Source organism: Octodon degus, unplaced genomic scaffold, assembly GCF_000260255.1.
Source record: "Octodon degus isolate 3935 unplaced genomic scaffold, OctDeg1.0 scaffold00008, whole genome shotgun sequence".
In the NCBI taxonomy this organism is placed as follows: Eukaryota; Metazoa; Chordata; class Mammalia; order Rodentia; family Octodontidae; genus Octodon; species Octodon degus.
In genome coordinates this window covers 21975979-21981441 of record NW_004524584.1, presented here as the reverse complement: position 1 = coordinate 21981441, position 5463 = coordinate 21975979, and positions in this window count along the sequence as shown.

Here is a 5463-nt window from a genome sequence, read left to right as displayed (position 1 = left end):
TGTGGGTCGTTACCCAGCCGTGATCGTGCGTTCTGGGTCGCGAGGGCTGAGTGCACTCGGAGCTGATCCTGCTGCTGCACATTGACTTTTCACCTCGGCAGTCGCAGCATCCACCGCCAGCACGCGATGGAACGGTGACGCGAGTGCGAGACCCCCTAGCAGGCTTCCGCGAAGGCCGCGAGGCACAGGATTTACTATAGCTAGGTGCAGGCAGTTGGAGGGCGGAAAGGACCACCCCTGGAGAACAAAGGAAAGCCGGGCCTTGCACGGGGTCTTGGAAAAGGGGGAGGCGGCCGCGTGAGGTCAGGCCAGGTATCCAGCAAGGGCCCGGCCAACCGTCCTCGTGTGAGGTCTGCACCGACACCCGACACCAGGGTCAGAGTTCCCAGAGCGTCTGGTAGGACGGACGACGGATGCGTGGATGTTACGTCCTGGCGCTGGGACCATCCCTACTCCCCCTTATCTTTTTACGACTCCCTGTCCTGTGTTTGCGGAGGGCAACATTTGTGCTGGAGCTGCGGTTTTGCTGAGAGCAGTGTCGCTGCTGGAGAATGGGTTGGATGCTAGGAAAGTCATGCCCCAGCGGACACCGCAATCCTTTTTTGTTGTTGTTGTTGTTCTTGTTTTTTTTCTGTTGTATTTTAGGGAAGGGCCTACGGGGTGTTCAGGATCTCAATACTAGATCGGACTCGTAATGATCCACCTGCTCACAGCCTCCCAACAGCTGGGATTACAGGCACACGCCACCTTGCCCAGTTTCAATTGCTGTCTCAGCATGCCCTCGGGGCGGGGCCAGGGCATCTAACCCCTCAGTTCCTGGGCGCTTTAATACGCTGAGCTGTTTGGCGGGCCCCCACAAACCTCAATCTCAATTTGTTGCCATTAGTATCTACTCAGATGTCTCCTACGGCTTCCTGCATTTTGTTACAGTCCAAATTTCTTAGCCTTCAACATAAGCATCGTATGTTCACGTGAAGTAAATAAAACCATGGGGGAGGGTTTCCAAACAAAGCCGTCTGGAGTTTTCTTTGGATTGTCTTTAAATTTCCCACACCAGCCCTTGCTCACCCCGCCCCTTGCTGCGCAGTGAAGGGGCCAGGTGATTTCCTGTCCTGGACAGGCAAACGAGACGGGTGTTACAGCAGAGGCAGGGCAGGGAACCACCATGACGAAGTCCCAACTGCTCTTGGGCACAGGTGAGCAGAAAACAAGAGCAAGGTTTAGGAGGACGTGGCATGGACCACAAGCATCCGGGAGACCCATTAGAGGACACCATTAGAGTAGACTCGCAACTTTTCAGCTCTGCCCTTTGATCTGAGACAAGGTTATACAGTCATTTCCCTTTTATTTTAGGTTTTCCCAAGGAGTACCTTTTCCCAAAATACGTTGGTGCAGGAGGCACCAGAGTTCTCTGCACAGTGTGCACATGGGCACAATAAGCCACAACACACCATGGCGGGAACTTGGAGGCCTTCCTGCCTCAATGGTAGGCTTCAGCCTTTCTTTTTGCCCGGGACCCCTTTTTCCAGCGCTACATGTGGAAATCCTGACTGGCCTTACAGAGACTTGAGTTTTACGGGTGAAGCCCCAGACCACACCCACTTTGCTTTTTTGCCCCGTAGTGCAATTTTTCTGGTGCCACATTTTGACTTGGTGATAAGGATTTCTGTGCCTTACAGGTTAGTCTTAAGATTCAAATGCTGAGCATTGCTCACGTGGTAGATAGTAAGTGTCAGACTGAGTCAGAGTCAATGGAACTAATTCAAGCGGAAAAAGCAGCCCTTTAGAACGTAACATTTCTTGGCACCTTTTTTCCAAGCCATTTCTCAAGACATTTAATCCCAACTTTATTTATTTAGTACAGGTTCTCAGCAGCTTGGATTCATAGTGATCCCATTTTCAGCCTCCCCAGAGCTCGGATTACAGTCATGTAATCCCATGGCCACGCCCGGTCTCTGTGGCTGGCTCAGCACACCCAGGTCAGGCCGGTGTGGCATGTGGTGCCAGGATCGAACCCTGGTCCCTGCGCTTGCCTATGCAGGCGCTTAGTCTGCTTGAGCTATCTCACCGGCCCCAGACTATATACGATTTAGAGGCTGGAAATTTAACTCAACTATGTGGTTTGGAGGTGGGACATTCAGGAATTATGAAGATTAGGTAAGGTCACCGAGAGGGTGCCCCCAAGACTGGCTTTGGGAAAGAGGAGAGAGGAAATGCAAATGTCCCTTGCTTTGTGGTACCTTTTCTCAGGCTTCTGTCACAAAGCAGGGCATCACCAGATGTTCCTCAGCCTTGAATGTCCAGATCCGTGACCCAAAATAAAGCTATTTCCTTTAAAGTTACCCAGTCTGTGGAGCTGTGTTATTGGGAACAGAAAATAGACCAAGAAAAACTGGTTATTACTAATAAATAGTATGAGAAATGGTAACAGGGTGAAAGATACTGCTATACGTGAAACGGGGTGGTGGTGACCAGGTCTCAGGACAGGAGCCTAAGGAGCCGTAGTAATCTCAGGTGGAAATGAAGATCCCGGGAGACATTCAAGCAACTATCATCCTTGTCCTGCTGCTGCAGATAGTGTGGGTGCCTCATGTCCAAGCCCCAAGACTGAGGAAGGCGGACAGTAAGAAGTATTAGGCAGAGGAAATTTTGCAATAAAGCATTTGAGTCAGCATGGGTCCTACGGGGCCCTTCAGATACATGAGACTCAAGAACAAAAGCCTAAAAATTTAAAAAACAGAACCCAACTTAGAAAATTGGCAGCCTAGCTAGGAAAAGGTGAGAAGGTGTATCCAGGACCACAGAAGAAAAAGGGAACCTGAACAAGGGGGAAGGGGGCCTGAGGCTGCTCCGCCTGGCCCAGTGTGGGCCCTTCCCAAACAGTCTTACCCTGGCACTGTCTTGGACTCACAGTCCAGGGCAACTCGGGATTCATTTCCTCCTTTATGCTGTGCCGCTGTGGCCCAAGCAGGCAGGTACAGCTCATGCAGGCAACGGGTTGTGACCTCTCCACGGAGCTGGTCCTGCAGGTAGGCAGGGCACTAAGAGTATGGTTCAGGTAGCTCCCCATGAGATTGCCAAGGGAAGCCTGGGAGGCCAGGCACAAGTTTACCACCTGGTAAGAGCCCTGCCCCAGAGGAGCAGCATCCAGTGGAGCTGCCGGAAACATGCAAAACTCTTAGGGGAGGGCTCAGGCAGCCAGCGAAATGAACTTAAAAAACTGGCTATAGCCAGCAACCCCAAGAGGCAGATGGAGCCTACCCCACCCCACCGCACCGCACTGCACGGCAAGCTGGACATAGACTCCAAGACGTGCTGTCTGTGCTGCTGCCTGTTGGCTTGACTTGTACCAATTACTCCTTCTCCCATGTGGAATAGAAATGCATCCTGGAAGCATGTAACTTGCCTTTTTATTTTAGGAGAGCCTGCCTCTAAAAGAGTTTGTCCTGAATCTCAGAGGCAGGAAACTTTGGACTTTTGAATTAACATTTAAATAACTTTTTTTTTTTAAACAGTACTGGGGATGAATCTCGGGACCTTGAGCTTGGCAGGCAGGCGCTTTGGCCGCTGAGCTATCTTCCTGGCACTTTGAATGGCATTTGAATGGAATGATTCTATGTTAAGAAGACATGGGTTCCAGGAGGCCAGCGACAGAAAGCTCCAATTTGTGTGTGGTTTGTCTCCTCCAAAACATGTTGACATCTGACTCCTCCTGGCAGACCCCTGGCCAGAGGGTAGAAGCTGAATCTGCTTTCGGTGCTTGGAGCAAGGCCTTTCAGGCAGTGGTGACAGCAGAGGAGGTCCGCAGAGGGGCATACCCGACTGCACGCTTGCTCCTTGTCTCCTCTCACATCGGTACCCTGCCCCTCAGTGCCCCTCCAGCCACAGTCCACTGCCTGATACAGTGCCTGGGCCTTGGGCCAACAGAACCCCTAGCCAAAATGCACCACTTCTTTTAAGCACCCAGTTTGTAGTATTGTGTCACTGTGTGTTATCAGCGTCAGAAGCTAGCCTGCGCTATGACAGAAGTAAAGGGTGGTAGGAGCACTGTTCTTGTCAAACTTCCAAGAAAGCCTCGGCTAAGAAAAACCTGAGCCCTGGGAAGAATGGTGGTATACCCCGCCTGTGGTCTCGGGGAACCCTGCATCTGCTGAGTCCACAAGTGGCTTGGGGGACCCCCCCCCAAGGTCTCCAACCTCACCCCACCCTCACCACCACCAGATACCTGGCTAAAGCTTTGGAATTCCACCTCATTAAGAGGTTGCTGTTGGCTTAGTTAATAGCATATGCATCTGCGGAGATGGCTGTTAGACTCCAGCTGAAAACCAAGGAAAGCTCAGAAGAAAATAATTTCTTCTTAGCATGCCCGTGTTTTTCCTTATGAAAAGAAATACTACTTTTGATGCATGCATTCACTCATCAGAAAAATGAATTATATTTTCACATTAAAAAAAAAAAACCTTAGGGCTGGCCAGATAGCTCAGGGGATTAAAGTGCCTGCTTAGGCAGACACAGGGGTCGGAGGTTCGATCCCCAGCCTGCCGTGCCGGCCCTACCCATGATGCCCGCTGAGATGGCACCTGTAATCCCAGCACTTGAGAAGCTGAAAACAGGAGAATCACTACAAGTCCAGTCTGTACAGTGAGACCCTGTAGACCCTGCACTAAATACAACAGCAGCAACAACAACAATGATAAATAAATAAATAAATAAATAAACCTGAGTCCTTTGCAACTCCTGACAATCTACAATTCAGAGCTGTAATCTGAGTAGGTTGTAGTTTTTCTAGCCTGTCAGGTAATGTCAATATTTGACCACCAGATGTCGCTCTTTCCACGTGTGTTTTAGACATAATTTTCAATGGTACTTAAAATATATCGGACCTATCGCTTCTCTGCCTTTTGCCTAAGATCAAGTGTAAAATATATCAGACCCTAAAGCGGGGGAGAAGATGCACGGCTGTCCTTCATCCCTTCACTCCAGTTTTCCTTCTCACCCCCTGGCGTGGTGGTGGTGGTGTCCCGCGTTGTCCCCGGGGAGCGGCGCTTTGTGCACAGCCTGTTCTCTCCCACAAAATCCAGTGCAGTGAGAGGTGAGCCTGCTATTTCCTGGAGCGTCGCCTTTACTTAGAAATAGGAAATTACGTTTTTGTTTTAGAGCAGTTTTAGTCTGAGAAAGTGCGACATTGCCAGGCTCGTCCCGGCAGACCTCTCGAGGGCGCTCACGTTGCCGCAGCCCGCCCTAAGGGAGGACAAGGCCACCCGGCCTCACAGGGCTGGCATAGGTGGCAGGCGTGGCCGCTCCTCACTGAGAACTTTCCTGCAGTCTTCAGGATGGAGAAGCAGGACCGATGCCCAGGCGACGCGGCTGAGCCAGGAGGATCCGTGCGGGTGCTGGTGTGCGGAACGCGTCCCTGACCAAGCTCAGAAGAGCAGAGGAGGAGGGAGGAAGGGGCGGCCCTCG